Here is an 18,379-nt window from a genome sequence, read left to right as displayed (position 1 = left end):
TTCAACTACAATCACAAATAGGTATACATCCAAAATACTCTTTTGCCATTTTTCAACCTTGATTTGTAGATACCAACATGGTGGGCTTGGTTTTCCTTGATCATAACAACCATGTTTGGTCAGATGCAACTCAAACACCAAATGGAAAGGCTATTTGTGATGGTATCTGGAGATGATCTCTTTTCTCCCTTCCCAGCCTTGACATCCATAATCCCAGAAGCACAATGATAACAGATGTTTAGTACTGTACCAGACTTTAAAAATCCCTCTGCCCACTTCCTGTTCAGAGCTTCCATTTTGTGTGCTGCCACAGACAGCACCTCCTGCATGCCTCTTTATTAAAGAAAAAAAACCTGGACCAGCACAAGAGCTGATGTGAATGAGTAAAATATTCTTTGGCAATGACTCCCCACCTCCCTCCCTCATAAATTTGCTTTTCGAATCCAACACCTAAATTAAATTTACTATGAATCAACCCTTCCTTTCCATGCCTTCAACTACATACATACTCCATCTCCCTCAAGCCTCTTGATTAATAATCACATGTTTCCTTATATGTCATGTTTGAAGTTGAATTGCCATGTGTTTGTGCTGCCCACTTCTGCCACTTAGCTTAGTCAGCCAGCTAGCTTGGTGCAAATTATGGGTCTAAAGTGGATGTAAAACAATTTCGTGGGTTGTGAGGTGGTCAAAATTGACTGGAAATGATTGGAAATTAATGTTATTGAGGTTAATACTGTAGGAACAAAAGCAGGCCCAAGTTATGTGATTTTAGCTGTTTTTATGATTTTTAGAAAAAATACAAATCCAAAACCAAAACAGGCAAGGGCAGGTTTGCCAAAACCAAATTCAGATTCAAAACACGAAGGAGATACATATCCAAAACCAGAACACGAGGGTTGGCACACATCCCTAATAATTTGATGGGTGGTCACAGACACTGATGTTACCGTCTTGTAGTATGTCAGCTTTCTGTACCACCTCTCTTCCTCTGCAACACTCTTAATTTCACTCCTTTAACAACACAGCAAAAAGGTAAGGAAATCTCCCCTAAATACAGACCTTAAATCAGACCAGAGGTCAATAACAAAAATGTTGTATTTATTGCTAAGTAGTACACCAGAAGTGTAAAGGTGTACCACTTTACTTAAAGGATATAGTGGTAAGGGTATTGAGTACAGTATCAAACAAATGTTTGGAGGAAAATATATACAATTGTAATTCTAAGGTCTATCACATGGTACTTGTTACTTTCATAAGTTAGTTTAGTGAATATGTAGGTGACTAAATTCTAACTAGCACATAGCTTTTTACATTTTACAGACCTGACACAATTGCTATCTTACTGAAACAGCTCTAGTATGTGTGCTTAATGATCTTCTGATGGCAAGAGACAGAGGTGATTGTTCAGTCTTAATCCTTCTGGATCTCTCAACAGCATTTGATACTGTGGACTACGGGATGCTAATTGAGTGCCTGAAAAATTTCTGTGGACTGGATGGCACAGTCCTTAGCTGGTTCAAATCATTTCTGGCCGACAGGTCACAGAGAGTTTCTTCTGGAGTAAACTCTTCATCACCAGTGCCACTTCCATGCGGTGTCCCACAGGGTTCTATACTATCTCCCATGCTTTTTGCAGTATACATGCTACCATTGGGTGAAATAATAAGACGTCATGGCCTGGTATGCCACTGCTATGCAGATGATACACAACTGTACTTGTTCTTTGCTCCAGGTTCAAAGGACCCCATAACAACCCTAAATGGCTGCCTAGCTGAGCTTCAGTAGTGGATGAGTGCCAGCTGGCTGTGAATGAACCCTGATAAAACAGAGGTCCTTATGATAGGTCACAAGTCAGGGCTACAGCATAGCCAACCAACAGGACTTACGCTTGGGGGATCAGATTTACAAAACACTGAACATGTGTGGAATCTTTGTGTTGTCCTGGATAGTGGCTTGACACTTAAACATCAGGTATCAGCCACAATCAAATCCTCATTCTTTCATCTGAGAAACATTGCCAGAATCAAGCACTTAATTCGCTCAGAAGATCTGCCTAAAGTCATACATGCATTTATATCATCACGCCTAGACTACTGCAATGCCCACTACCTTGGACTCCCAGCAAAAGAATTGCACTGCTTGCAGATGGTACAAAATGCAGCTGCCAGGTTATTAACCAACCAACCCCGTATCAGCCACATAACACCCACTCTCTACTCCCTTCACTGGCTGCCTGTCAGATGGCAAATTGTTTTCAAGATTGGCTTACTAACTTACAAAGCCCTACATGACCATGGCCCAAGGTACCTAAAGCAGCTTCTGATTCCTTACCATCCCACTTGATTACTGCGATCCGTTGACAAAGGACTATTAACAGTACCTAGAATCTCCTGGAATTCGTCTGGGGGTCGAGCTATCAGTTTTGGGGCTCAAGCCTTATGGAACTCACTTCCCTGCATAGTTCAAGAGGCCTCCACTCTAGAATCCTTCAAAAATAAACTCAAAACTTACCTCCTCACCCATGCATTTCACTAATGTCTCTTGTTTAAGCTTATTTTGTACTGTAAAGGCAAATGTAAAGCACTTTGAGTCATTTAGGAGAAATGCACTATATAAATAAAATTATTATTATTATTATTTTCAATATACTGAACAGATACCCAACTAATTAAAATTCTACTAAACGGTACTACAGTATACTGTACATACTACAGCTCTATCACATGTCGATGGTCTGGTAATCCCTACCTCGCAGTAATGGAATCTCACTCTCGTGAATCCATGACATCTTGACATCTCTCTGGATACTTCATCCTCACAGTCTCACAACTAGAGATGTGCACTGACCCTCATGCTTTGGTTTTGGTTTTGGATCTCCCCTGGTTTTGGATCTGGATGGGTTTTGCCAAAACCTCACCTCCATGTTTTGTTTTTCGGTTTTGGTTTTGGATCTGGATTTTTTTCTTAAAAAATCATAAAAACAGCTAAAATCACATAAAATAGGCCTTTTTTTGTTCCTACAGTATTACTAACCTCAATAACAATTATTTCCTCTAGTTTCCAGTCAATTTTGACTAACTCAAAGCTTGCAATAATAATTTTTTCATCTAGTGAAGGGATAAACGGTTGCATCCAGCTAGCTGGTTGAAAACTGAGTGATAAATAGAGTTGAGGACTGTGCAAAGATGAGGATTGAAGACTTGATAATTGGTGCAGCCCCTGGCTGAAGAATTAATAATTGGTGCAGCCACTGGCTGAATAAATTAATTGATAATTGGTGCAGCCCCTAGCTGAATTGATAACTGGTGAAGCCCCTGGCTGGCTGAAGAAATGATAATTGGTGCAGCCCCTGGCTGAATAATTCATAATTGGTGCAGCCCCTGGCTGAAGAATCAATAATTGGTGCAGCCCCTGGCTGAAGAATTGATAATTGGTGCAGCCCCTGGCTGGCTAGAGAATTGAGAATTGGTGCAGCCCCTGGCTGAAGAATTGATAATCAGTGCAGCCACTGGCTGAATTGATAATTGGTGCAGCCCCTGGCTGGCTGAAGAATTAATAATTGGTGCAGCCCCTGGCTGAATTAATAATTGGTACAGCCACTGGTTGAAGAATTGATAATTGGTGCAGCCACTGGCTGAAGAAATTCATTGATAATTGGTGCAGCCCCTGGCTGAATTGATAATTGGTTCAGCCCCTGGCTGGCTGAAGAACTGATTATTGGTAAAGCCCCTGGTTGGCTGAAGAATTGAAAATTGGTGCAGCCCCTGGCTGAAGAATTGATAATTGGTGCAGCCCCTGGCTGGAGAATTACTAATTGGTGCAGGCATTGGCTGAAGAATTGATAATTGGTAAAGACCCTGGCTGAAGAATTAATGATTGGTGCAGCCCCTTGCTGAATTGATAATTGGTGCTGCCCCTGGCTGGCTGAAGAATTGATATTTGGTGCAGCCCCTGGCTGAAGAATTGATAATTGGTGCAGCCCCTGGCTGAATTAATAATTCATGCAGCCACAGGCTGAAGAAAATAATTGATAATTAGTGCAGCCCCTGGCTGAATTGATAATTGGTGCAGCCCCTGGCTGGCTGAAGAATTGATAATTGGTGCAGCCCCTGGCTGGCTGAAGAATTGATAATTGGTGCAGCCCCTGGCTGGCTGAAGAATTGATAATTGGTGCAGCCCCTGGCTGGCTGAAGAATCGATAATTGGTGCAACCCCTGGCTGAAGAATTGATAATTGGTGCAGCCCCTGGCTGGCTGAAGAATCAATAATTGGTGCAACCCCTGGCTGAAGAATTGATAATTGGTGCAGCCCCTTGCTGAAGAATTAATAATTGGTGCAGCCACTGGCTGAATAATTGATAATTGGTGCAGCCCCTGGCTGAAGAATTAATAATTGGTGTAGCTCCTGGCTGAATTGATAATTGGTGCAGCCCCTGGCTGGCTGAAGAATTGATATTAGGTGCAGCCCCTGGCTGAAGAATTGATAATTGGTGCAGCCCCTGGCTGAAGAATCAATAATTGGTGCAGCCACTGGCTGAAGAATTGATAATTGGTGCAGCCCCTGGCTAAATTGATAATTGGTGCAGCCACTTGCTGAAGAATTGATAATTGGTGGTGCAGCCACTGACTGAAGAACTAATAGTTGATAATTGATTGTTGATGCAGCCTCCGGGCTGAGTAGTAGTGGAATACAGATTTATCATTAGGAAGGAACCAGTCCTGCAACAGCCTTGAGGCCTGGAACTCTTGGCAAGTTGTGGACATTACAGCCTTGAGGGCTGGTGAGGAGTGATGACAGGTGGCCTTTGGGCCATGAAGCAGGATGTGGCCTTTGGGCCGTGTAACAGCCTTAAGGGCTGAGAACCCTGGCTGAATGTCACTGTTGTGCGACTTGCGCCATTGGGTTGACATAACAAGCAGCAATTGGTTCCGAAAAATGAAAGGGGGCATGCAGGAGATGCTGTTTGTGGCCATTCCAATTTCTAGACATTCATAAACCACAATATTAAAAATGTCAGGTAGCAATGCCCCAACCAGCACATAATGGAAAGAAAAAAGGTGCAAGATGGAATTGTCCTTGGGCCCTCCAATCCACCCTTATGTTGTATGTGAAACAGGACATACACAGTTTAACAAACCAATCAATTCAGCAACAGGGACTGCCACTTGTGGCTGAAATTATTGATTTGTTTGGACTCCCCACAAAACAAGCTGACAATGCGCAGTGGACATTGGTGAAAATGATCCCATACACAAACTGGCTTTACAAAACATTAGATGTCATCATCGTCATTGTCATCCTCATCAGTCTGTGCATCCTCCTCTTCTTCACACAATATGAATTCCTCCCCATTGGAATCCACCATTACAGAGTCAGATGCTTCTGTATTTTCTGGACTTAAGTGCTGGTAAAGGTCTTCCTCATGGAATTTGTAATTCTTTTTGATGAACATCATCTTTTCCACATTTTGGGGAAGTAACCTCCAACGACAATCACTGACAAGGTTCCCGACTGCGCTGAAAACTCTTTCAGAGTACACACTGGAGGGTGGGCAACTTAAGTACAGCAAAGCCAGTTTGTGTAAAGGACTCCAAATTGCCTCTTTTTCCTTCCAGTAGTGAAACGGACTGTCTGACAAGCCTATTTGGATGCTATCCCTAAAATAGTCATCCACCATTCTCTGAATGGTGACCATATCAGACAAAGTCACGGTAGACATGTCACTCATTGTAGGCAGTTCTTTCAGACCCAACCAGATGTCATTAGATTTTGCTGACTGATCTGCATCACTACCAGCAGTGGGTTTCTTAGGAAAATGTCGTTTTTTCCTGGCAGCTGTAGAACTGAAGGAGGAGATGCTGCCATGTCAAGTTCCGCTTGAGCTGACAATCTTTTCACCACCAGCTCTTTGCATCTTTTCAGATTTATGTCCATCAGAAAGAAAGACACAAGATATGACTTAAACCTAGGATCAAGTATGGTCGCCAAAATATAGTGATCTGATTTCAAAAGATTGATGACCCTTGGATCCTGTCAAAGCGAATGACAGGCTTGATCTACAAGTCCCACATACTTAGCAGACTCACTCCATTTCAGCTCCTCCTTCAGTTTCTCCAGCTGCTTTTGCAAAAGTCTGATGATCTGAATGACCTGACTCAAGCTGGCAGTGTCTGAACTAACTTCATGTGTGGCAAGTTCAAAGGGTTTGAGAACCTTGCACAACATGGAAATTATTCTCCACTGCACTTGACTAAGGTGCATTCCTGCTCCTCTCCCTATGTCATAAGCCATAGTGCAGCCTTGGATGGCCTTTTTCTGCTCCTCCATCCGCTGAAGCATATAGAGGGTAGAATTCCACTTAGTTACTACCTCTTGCTTCAGCTAATGGCAGGGCAAATTCAACAGTTCTTGCTGGTGCTGCAATCTAAGACACACAGTTGCTGAATGTCGAAAATGTCCAGAAATCTTTCGTGCCACTGAGAGCATCTCCTGCACGCCCCTGTCATTTTTTTTTAAATGTTGCTCCACCTGATTGTGTCAGCAAAACATGGGATGTGATCAAATTCGCCCACATGTAATGCTCGCACAATATTGCTGGCATTGTCAGAAATCACAAATCCTGAGGAGAGTCCAAGTGGGGTAAGCCATTTTGCAATGATTTCCCTGAGTTTCTCTAAGAGGTTCTCAGCGGTATGCCTCTTAGTGAAAATGGTGATGCACAGAGTAGCCTGTCTCTGAATGAGCTGGCATTTGTTAGATGCTGCTGCTGCTGTTTGCACAGTTGGAGGCAATACACCTACCCAGTGGGCTGTCACAGTCATGTAATCTTTAGTTTGCCATGTCCCACTTGTCCACATATCTTTGGTTAAGTGAACAGTGGGCACAATGACAATTCGGAGGACATTAATAAGATTTTTTTGAATGCCCTTGTACAGTTTGGGAATTGCTATTCTAGAGAAGGGGAATCTAGAAGGCACATTGTAACGGGGACACAGGCCCTCCATTAACTGGGTAAAACCCACTGCATTAATGGCGGACACTGAATACACATCTAATACCAGCATAGTTGTTATAGCATCAGTAACCCGCTGTGCAACTGGGTGTTTGCTGTCATACTTGTTCGCCAATGCTAGGGACTGTGTGATAGTGAATTGTTTTGTTGAACTTCCTGAACTACTAAAATTAGTCTTCTTCCTGGTGCCCTTCTGGGATGAAGATCCACTTATAGCAACAGCAGCAGCAGGTGTAACACTCAAGGATCCTTCTGAGGAACAATGGATAGGAGAGGAGTCAGTCCTTATGATAGTGGATGCAGGAATACTTCCGATCATGAATTAGGATGTTGATGATGATGCAGGTGTTGGTGGTGGATATTGCAGGTGCTTGGATCCAGACAGAAGGGAGCAGCTTGGTGACACTGGACTGATTGTTGTTGTTTTTTTTGTCCCCAAAGTTTCTGTACCCTTTCTGATTTGATGAATGAGCTTCAAGTAACGTAACATGTAGGAGGTTCCAAGATGGTTATGGTCCTTACCTCTTCTCACTGTTACTTGGCAACAGTTACAAATGGCTTGGCAAAGGTTGTCCGGATTTGGGTGGATATAATTCCACACATGAGAAGTGGATTTTTTGGTCCTTTGCCAGGCATGGCAACAATGGGATTTTTCCCACCATGGGCAACAACTGTTGCCTGATTTACAGTTTTTACACAAACATCCTTGCCATCAACATCCTCATCATCCTTGTTGTTATCGCCAACTACATAAATATCCTTCTCATCCTCCTTGTGCAATTCCACAAAAGCATCCTCAATTTCTACGTCAGAAGGCACACAAATGGTCGAAGGAGGATCCTCTTCAAGTACAGTATTAGAAAGGTCAGGCTCACACATGGCAACCGTGGACACACTTGGACTCTCTTCTGGGATTTCTGATTTTTCTGAGCACACAGTTGATTCCGGTGTCTTACTCGTCTTAACAATTGTAATTTTTTTTGTACCTCTCCTACAACCAGAGGGGCTTAAATTATCACTAGAACCATCAGTCATATATACAGGCCAATGCCTTATCCTTTCTTTGCCACTTCGTGTAGTGAATGGCATATTGCCAATTTTTTATTTCTCTAAAGTTGACTTAGCTTTATTTTTTTTTTGCTTAACAGGGTAAAAGTAGATTTTTTTAGCCTGAATTTTTGGCCTGACTTAAGCCCTAGTACTGCGGCCTTCATAGATGACGTTGACGGCCTTGCATCGTCATCATGACTGCAGCTGGCAGCTACAAGACTGGTATGTGTATCCTGCTCTCCGGTCATGTGACTGTCCTCCATACTCACTACGAACACAACCACACACAAGAAAAATTGTTGGTTTTATTTTTATTATTTTGGGCAGAAGCCCCTCAACAGACAGGAGCACAGCACCCCTGTGCAGCTACACCGATGACAGTGACAACCAGGTGTGGCTGACACGCACACAAAAAAAATGTTTATTTATTATCTTGGGCAGCAGCCCCTCGACAGACAGCAGCACAGCACCCCTGCACAGCTACACTGATGACAGTGACAGCCAGGTGGGGCTGACAAGCACACAAAAAAAATTGTTTATTTCTTTTTTGGGCAGCAGCCCCTCGACAGACAGCAGCATAGCACCCCTGCGCAGCTATGCTGATGACAGTGACAGCCAGGTGGGGCTGACAAGCACACAAAAAAATTGTTTATTTATTTTTTGGGCAACAGCCCCTCGACAGACAGCACCACAGCACCCCTGGACACCTACACTAATGACAGGTGTGGCTAACACGCCACACAAAAAAAATTGTTTATTTAATTTTTTTAACACTGGGGTGAACCCCTGAAAAGAGGCAGCAGCCCCTTAACAGACAGCAGCACAGCACCCCTGCTCTGATGACAAGTGTGAATCCGACAGCGGGTTGATGACATTTTGCCTCGTTTTCAGATCCGAGTCTGGCAGGAGAACCCAAGCCGACTCGTATCTGCCTCGGATCCCCGAAGTTCAAGTGGGTCCGGTTCTCAGGGAACCGGACCCGAACAACTCTGTAGCACAGGTTTTCTGCCACAAGACATTCTGGTTAAAGAGTATATTCTGCTGTACAGTACACACACTCTGCTGTCAATGATGCCTTTCACTCTCTCTTCCGGCACATCAATCTGATTCCACTTGCTAACTTTTATGGGTTTGTCTACTTTTACCCCTCCTTTTTATAGTTTCCACTGTCTCCTAATGTGCATGCACCTTCTTCCTCTGCTGCAATGGCTCATGGGGTTTGTAGTTCCAGGCAACTGCAGCTCCCTTGCTGCCACAGCTGTGTCTCACCAATAAATGCAATACCTTGTGTTGCAGGGCATCATATCTACACTTGAGAAGTTGGAAGGATCAGAATATTTGTTGTGGAAAGAAAGGTTATCTATTTAATAAATATATAAATAAATATATAAATAAGTTTGCACTAATATTCTGATGGATAGCAGGGTGATCTGCTTGCCAGCCACCCCATTTGGCACTACACTGACACCTACCTATTTTCCGCTTCATTGTAAATCTGGTGGGTTATTGGTGAGAGAGAATGATGAAGAGGTACAGTATGTTGGTAGGAGCTGTGGGGGAAAATGAATTACAGATGTGCTGGAAGGATACCTAGCATTTCTAAACATTGGGGCATGCCCCTTGCAAACTGGTCATTTCCATATTTCTATATGATAATTGTATAAGCAGATGTCTCCAAGCTTCACAGTTATCTGCTACACCATTGTATGCATACAGGAAAAAGCAGAGGGAGAAACTTATATTTTAGATATTGGACAAACCTTGATGGTCGAGAGCAGTTCTCAGCCCTGATAAATAATCTTACTGTAAATGATGATGACCAAATCCACAAAAATTTGTTGCTCCATAAAAAGCTAGTCAGAACATTGAAATAATCTGGAAAAGAGGGTATATTTAAATTGGTCACATGGCCTTGTAGCTGGCAAATGGACCTAACAATTACATCACCATGGTAGCTGCTGAACTCAGTACATCATTTATAAATTTAAAGCCCTTATTTATTTTGTAGGTAACGTGTTTGTTTTGGAGAACATTTCTTATCAACACTGCACAAAATAGCGAATACATATTCTATCTTTAGTAAAAATTTTGGGTCAGTTTTCGCAGTGCACATGCGTCCAAGGCAGTCCGAGGTAGACATAGACATCTCAGTGGTCCTGCAGCGCTATTCAGAGTAGCGCAGTAGTCAGCTGGATCTCCACTTGTGGCTAAATGAAAATGGGTGTAACTGAGCGGCAACAGGGTATTTGCACTCACTGTAGCATGAGTTTGTTGAGGGCATGTTGATGGAATTGTGATATATTCATTAGTAAATATATACAAAGATCCAGCAATTTAATATGGATATCTTGTAACCAGGATAGGTCTGGTGCAAATGCAAATGCAATTACTGTTGATGGCTGCTCTCACAGATGGATATGTAGGGGCAGTGTAGTCACATAGGGGGTGATTCAGTAGTGATTGGAACTACAAAGCTGCACACAACCAGGTTTGCAATTCTGTTCTTGCAAAAATGCAAATGCAGCAGGAGGTATCTGACATCCCCTTCTGCATTTGCAATCCCAGCACTGCGACTGAGGTCGCAGGCTGGGATAACCATCGCGACCATGGTGGACTGCGTCGGCCGTCTGAATAAGCCTCAACTTACGCAGGCTGGCTGGCTTGTAAGGCCAGGAAACTGTGTCCGTGAACACAGATCCTCGCCTTGCCACTCCCAGAATATGAGGTCAACGCCCCCGTTTCCTGTACACAGTGGCAAGCACAGGATTTCTAGAGGGGGTTTCCAAATGCTTGATTTTAGAGCGAGTGTGGACAGTCCATGAAGAGGGCAGAATTAGTACTTATCCAGCTTTAATATGTTACATACTGTACAAAGTATATTGTGTGTCATAATTCCAGCTTATACAGGACCAGCAATCACAGTAAGCCATTTGATCTGGAAGTAGGTCCATTCTGTCTGAGCTGAATGTTTTTCTTCAGATGTGGGCATCATTCCAGAGCATTGGAGCAATTCCGGGGGAGCAGCAGAAGAACCTAGCACTGCCCTGGACATATATGTACATATTGGTCTCCTTATGTACTGGATAGTGTATTATTATACAGTATTAATAATTAACCCTATTTATGGTCTATAGCATTGCACCCCTAACAGTGTATGTTTTCCACATGTCCTAGTTGGTGCACAGGTATATTTATAACTAGCTGACACATTTGAAAAGATCCACAGGTGGTGCTAATCACTTCATTTGTGATACTGAGAAAAACATGCAGCGCTAGTAACATTCTATTATATTACTATTTCTACTGTGGTCATGGTGTGTGCTGGGGAGGGGGGTTTCCAGGCAGACAGAAACCCCCCCTGCATTTGCCTATTGCACACACGCAGATTCCTGATAATCAGGAATCTGCAATTCAGCTGAATTAGCCCCTCCGATCTGGTCTACTATAATTACAGGTGGAAATACGCAACTGCATATATTTTCAAGCATATGTGTAACTCTGAGTCAGCCCCTTTAGTGAAAATTCTGCAGATAACTTCTTCATCACATAAAGTAATTATTGAGCCTTTTAACATATTTGATGGTAACTCTGGCTGGTTACTTCATAGCCTTATCAGTGAGCAAATAAACCCTTTTTTACTTTGTAATAAACACATGCAGCTATCAAATACTGATGTGACATTTTCAACCAGTTGGCCAATGGTCTTCACCTTGCATTTTTTATTTTCTGGAAATTTGTTAGCCCTATACATGTACAGTATATACCATTTTCTATTATTCTGTCTTGCATGCAGTCACACTGCACAGCAGAGTCCCTAGTGGCGACTGGGAAAACATTGTAACTGATGTAGTTGATTCAACTTGCTTTACTATGATCCTGTAAGAACTACTGTACACATAAAACACACAAAGTTATAATGTCCAAGGGTTAAAAAAAACCAAGCAGTGTGTTTTTGACATATTGTTTGGAACATGTAGGTGTACTCCAAACAAGTTATGTTCAGAAAAGTGATTTTAAAATGAACAGGGTTTCTTTGGATAATGTAAGAAATACAGTTCTGAGCAAGTGATTTTCTTATTATTTTTTTAAAAGTAATCAGGACTTACACTGATAATAATAATAATAATAATAATAATAATAATAATAATAATAATAATAATAATTTGGCAACCCATAATCATAGAAATTAAAATGGACTATATCATACAGTAAATTTATAATTTGTTGTAACTATTTTGTCTGTTGTTATGGCAAAAATAACCAACTTAAATCATGCACTGAAAACAATAATCACTTATAGGAGCTGTCCACATGCGACTAGTTTGTGTATATGTTCTGTTTATATAATACCCATGTATGCTTTGTGTTAATATTTAATATTTGGCAAGTACTGGCAGCTATACAGGTCTTTCTTACTAATGAAAATATCACATCTTACAAACCAAAATCAATACACAAAGTGATTGTGGAACAAGTAAAGCTTTTTCTCATGAGAGCCCCATTTGAATGACTTTCTTTTTTTTACTGTAACAGGCAGCTGCCTTTCCTGGTGAGGGTTATGTGAATTGAATGTTTAAGCCACAGCTCTCTCTTGGGGATCCCCCTGAGGTGTCCAATCAAAACTGCAGGGACTGAGCCACAGGGAGCCAACTGGACACTAATTACTTCCATCTGGTGCAGTTCCAGACATCTCCTGAGAAGGAAGGAGTGCAGCTCTTGGCACCAATTGGCTAATTCAATTTACTTCAACAGCATTAACCTCTGTCAGAATATTCATGAGCAGGAGAATGAGAAGCTGTGGCACAAGCAGACAGAATACACTTAGAGAAAGAGTGTGTGAGTGAACAAGGTCCCTGCACCAAACTACCGTAGAATATCGATCCGCAGGCTCCACAGCCTCTGTCACTGAACAGTTACAAGACAAACATACACACACACAGAGGATTGTAGCGGAATCCTGAAGAGTGGGCAGCCGAAAGGCACGAACGGCACAAATCTTGTCCAGCACACACGCTGGGGGACGCAGGTAGATTTATTGGACCATTTAAAATCTGACAGAGGAAAGCAAGAGATGCTGCAACTGGACAGATGAAGTGAAATTAAGCAGGTAAATGATTTTTCTTTCTTACAGCTCTTTCTATTCTCGTAACATATTATGCATGGCAATCTCAAAAGAATGTCAGAGAGCAGACAGATGGAGGAAATGTAACATAGTAATGAGGGGAACACCATTGCTTTAGTGTGTGCCTTCTAGATGTGCGGAATACTTGTTATATATTAAATATAAAACCCTGAAAGTTGCACAATACATTGTGGGCTGTGATAATGGCCAAACAGGCATGAGGAGAAATCGGCGTGGAGATCAGGACGTTGGACAGCTCCCTGTGTCTTTGTACTGTGCTGTACTGTATGAGTCTTTGTACTGTGCTATACTGTAGGTGCCTCAGGGTTCACCACTCAGCTTTTTAAGGCTACTGTACGAAACGTAATTTCCCCAAACTTTTCAATCATGTTCAAATAAGTTTCTTCAACTTCATAGTGAACTTAAAACACGTTTGCTCTATTATACAATAGGTCAACTCGACCTATATTTTAGTAATCGAAGTTGTTAACTTTTTTCTCTGCTATATATACCCGCAGAGCTACGGGGACAATATCCAGGTCACCCTGTACCTAAGAGATTGCTGATAAACGCAGCAGCACTACGATTATGTTGAAGATTGGCACAGAATAGGGGGAATTAGATTGGAACATGTTCTGTTAGTAGAAGAAAAATGAAATTCAAGTGTTAGGAGCATTTATCAGACATTTACCATACACAGTGATATAACGGACAAGAATAGGACTTTTACCCATTAAAGCATTTTACTCAGCAGAGGCACATGAAGCAGATTATTGGCAGAGAAATGCAGTGCTACTTAAAAATGCAGGCAGCTGATTCTCAGGCAATCTAAGGGGTCCAGCTCGTCTCAGTTTATAAAAAAAATAGCTAGGCAGTCTCTGCCAAAGCTTGCTGTAAACACAGAATAAAGATTTCATTGTGTGTGAACTGACTGGAATAATTATGCACTTAATTGTTCATTCTGATAGAAGATTCTGTCATCAGTGCTAGTTTGTGTGTGGAGTATCAAGAAAAACACAGACTTTAGGCTAGTATATGCCACAGAAAATACCAGAGTTTAATGCTTGTATTATATTCCAGGTCACCCATCCCATTCCGCTCATTATCTTGGGGAGATGTAAAATCTATTTCTGATTTCAATTATTACATTTACTTTACAACTACCTTTTGTACTTCAGTTTATATCTTTATTAAATAGTTTGTTTGATCATTGCAAGAAGTCATTTCACTGTTGAAAAGTGCTAAAAAGTGCATGCACTAGTTTTCCCTATTAAAATGTCCCTTTATTTTTATTTACATAAAGTATACCGTAGTATATTTTATAATACTGTAGTTGTTGAAAAAAATATTTATAAACCAATGTAAGTCTTATATGTTCTTGTTGTACTTGTTCTGCATTTTGGGGCCAATTTTAATACTGTGAAGTTTAAATAAAATATTTTGAGCTATTTGGCCAGATATAGAAGAAAATTATAATATCCCTCCTTACAAAGTAATTTATTATGTATGTCTTATCTAATTACTGTAGCAGTATTTTGTATTGTGATTATAGGTGTTAATACAAAATAAATAGTGAAGCTTGAGGAATCCAATAATCACACCACACTAGTACAATAACACAATGTTTCCCAGCAATGTAGAACACTGTAGTCCACAATAATCACAGCATTGTAACAGTAATAAGTTTAATAATTTTTGTTTACTGCTTAAATCAAACTGTTGTTGTAGTGTACAGTAGTCGTAGTAGTGTTGAGTAGTTGACACTTAGCTTTTATCCCCAGAGTGCATTTTTGCATTTCTATATACAGTACAATTGTTTAATCATTGATATTAATAACACTATCTTAATCCCAGAAGTTGCTTAGTTGAGTACTCTACACTATCAGCTATCTAATGATTTTGCAAAACTATTCTGAAAAGCCAGCTATATTAGGACACTACAACAAATAAATAATTATGTCCGAAATGTATTATTGGACAAGATCCTCAGTTCAGAGTTCTCATTGAGATCTAAGGTTACTTCTGCAATATTACAAAAATCTGCAAGCAAAGCACCAGTTTTATGTTGAACTAGATTCAGAGGTTCTCCATGATGCATTATATGGGCTTGTTTTTTGAGCTAAGTTTGTGTTTCAAATGGAAAACACCTTGAAAAAAACAGTAGAGAACTAGCATAGCATACTGAGCCATTAAAATGTGTGTCACAGCTCCTCTGTTTTTTGTGCAGAGAGCAAAGATATACATTGCTGAGAGGTTACAGGAAGGAAATGATGCTGACATCATTTTATAGGTACCTTCCAAGCCATGTATTTCATTAACATTTGTGTGGATAACCTGAGAAACCAATTTGTCCATAAACCCTGAGATCTATCCTAAACTATTTTTATCTAATTAACACCTACTGTAGGAGTACAACTTTTGAAATGTCTCTAGGAATAACTGAATTCCGTAAATTGTAAAATTAATGTGGGATTACTGATGATCTATGTGTAACTTTTGAGAACAATCCATCAATAATAGTTATGCTGGGCATACACAGCCAGATAAAATGTCTGTCAGACCGACAGACATTTTATCTGGCCGGCTGCCAGTCGCAGATGTCCACGGCATACACTGTGAGAGAAATCTCACAGTATATAGCCCCAAATCCGTGCTCCGCCCCCGTGGAAGGAGACATTTCCCTGTTCCTTCCATAGGAAATGGCTGTCTGTCGGCCGCGCTGGGCATACACTGCCCGATGTGGCCGACAGTTACCGGGTAAATATCGCATCGGACGGGCATGCTGGACAATCCTGCATGCCCGACCGAGCAATATTTAACCCTCGGTCGCCTACACACACGCTACAATTATTGGGGTGATCCACCGATATCAGGCGGATCACCCCGATAATTATAGCGTGTATGGCCAGCATTAGTAATATCTCCTATGAACTCAATTTGTTATTTATGTATTTGATAATAAACTTAATAAAAGGAAACATATTTCTTTCTGAGTAAACACACTGGATTATTGTGGCTATAGACATACTTAGCTTTGGAGATGCTGCTACAGAGTATTGGGTGTACACTCGTATTGCTGAGTGAAAGGTTGTCAAGACAACTTGTTGAACACTATGGCCCATATTCAATTTGGAGCGAAAAGTCTGAGGCCACACTTTTCACCATCATCGGAGGTTTTGCCAGTGAAAAGTTATTGCGCATGTCCCTGCGTTTCCCCATATTCAATTCATTTTGTTGACGCAGTTAGTGTCAGGGGGTGTGTCCAAAGGGTGCAGGGTGGTCCTCGCAACATTGCACCCCGATTCTGCACTTTTTTCCGCCGGGTATTCATAGGCAAAACCTTTTCGTCTATTACATTGCATTGCGTTATCACGCCGGCGAAAAGACGCTACAATTGAATATGGGATAAGTTGAAACCAGCGAAAATGATGTCATTGGCGAAAAAGTATTGCCAAAACTGATTTTTCGCTTCTAATTGAATACGGCCCTATATGGCAGTAGTTCCATTAGCTACATTGACTGTAGGAGGAAGAGCTTCAGTGACTGGCAGTGCTATTAGAGCTGGTACAGGAACAAGAAATAACTTCCTCCCTGGATCCACCTATACTCTTCATTCATTGACTTGCGTAATGGAGGAAATTCATGGTGATTAGTCCATGTACTGTATTACCATTTGCTTCCTTATTCATTGATTATGGGCCTGATTCATTACAGATCGCAACTACGATCACAGCTGAAATTACGCACGCAGTCCTGCTTCAAAAATATGCTAATGTCTGCGATCGCTATGCCATTGCAGCACAACATAAGGATGCCCACTTCCCCATACACACATCCGTAATACCTTGCAAGTCTGCAAAACATATCAGCATCGAGTACCATCGGAGCCTCACACACACTTGCACAAGGTCTGACCTTACTCAGAAATAGCTATCCTCAGCGAACGCAGTGAAAACACAGGCTGTATATGGCATTGCAGTGGCTAATTTATGCATGGCGTTCAAATGCACTGACACGCCTGCGTTTTGCCGACCGACACTCCCGTCACCACCCCCAAATGCTCTCTTCCTGTCAATCACTCTGCCGTGGGTCTTTGTGATCTCTGCGATCGCAATGGTGCCTTCGCGCATGTACACTGCGATGCTTACGCATGCACAGAATGCAACAATTGGCCATCTGTGTGCATAATCGCATTTGTGATCAGTAATGAATCAGGCCCTATATATGATGTGAGAAGCATAGGAGATTCAAGTGGTCAGTTCAGGAGGGATAAGGCTGAAAAACCCAAGTGTGTATTTGTTAGGGTGTTTCCAAACATAGAGCCTGATTCAGTACAAATCGCAATTGAGATTGCAGCTGCGATTTCATAAGGAACGCAGCGACAAAATATGCTAATGCTTTCCAAATCTCAGCGGGCATAAGTACTACTGCATTCTCACATCGTCCAATGTTGTCCTTCTGCATAAATATCAGTACCATCGATGCACATCGACCACTCATGCAACATTTAAAGCAGGTCTGACCTGCCGCAGACACTCACACTGCAAGTCTCTTCGCACACAGTGGGCTCTCAAGCAGCCTATGCAATAGCAGTGGCTAACTTATGCACTCCCCCATCACCACCCCAAACACCGGCAGCCTGTCACTCACTCTGCGATGGATTCCTCTATGCGTCTGTAGTCGCAGTGCAATCACAGTGTCCGCACAGTGTGACTTATATGCATGTGCAATGGCAAACAATTGCTCAATCTGCATCCATAGTTGCACTTTCGATTATTACTAAATCAGGCCCTTAGTGTGTAAGAGTACATGTGTATGAAGGTATGTGTGTGTATATGTTGTGCTTACAGTTCTGAGGCAAAATTATAGTAGACACCTGGGCATACTGCCATAGGAAACAGAGACAGTCACTGCTGTGTTTTCTGAAATGGCAGTGTCTTGAGTGTATTGAAAATGGGTTATCACCAAAACTCATTAGTCTGTTGATAACAGCAAAGCCTTATTAGAATTAACTATACTTACCTATAACATGGTTTCCAATCAGGATATCTTTCATGGTAGTAAACTCATCCATAAAAGGGCTTTTGGGAAGATAAATGGTCACCATTTATGCCAGTCACCATTCTTAGTTCAGTCAAGCATCTTTTGAGGTAAAATAAAAAATAATTATATGGTGTAGAGATCACTACTTG

At 41.6% G+C, this 18,379-nt stretch overlaps 1 protein-coding gene across 2 annotated transcripts in view; it reads left to right on the top strand.

Annotated features, from left to right (window-relative positions):
• Window positions 1-13,004: 13,004 nt before the first annotated feature.
• The window catches only part of CDH20 (cadherin 20), a 495,759-nt gene continuing 490,384 nt past the window's right edge, over window positions 13,005-18,379 (top strand). For both annotated transcript variants that reach the window (XM_088471825.1, XM_088471824.1), the window contains exon 1: window positions 13,005-13,172. The gene's annotated coding sequence lies outside the window, so the exon portion shown is untranslated. The remainder of the gene's footprint in view (window positions 13,173-18,379) is intronic.

Source organism: Taudactylus pleione, unplaced genomic scaffold, assembly GCF_031769625.1.
Source record: "Taudactylus pleione unplaced genomic scaffold, aTauple2 ptg000116l, whole genome shotgun sequence".
NCBI classification, from domain to species: Eukaryota; Metazoa; Chordata; class Amphibia; order Anura; family Myobatrachidae; genus Taudactylus; species Taudactylus pleione.
The sequence above is the reverse complement of the archived record's forward strand: the minus strand, read 5'-3'. Positions and strand labels throughout refer to the sequence as shown.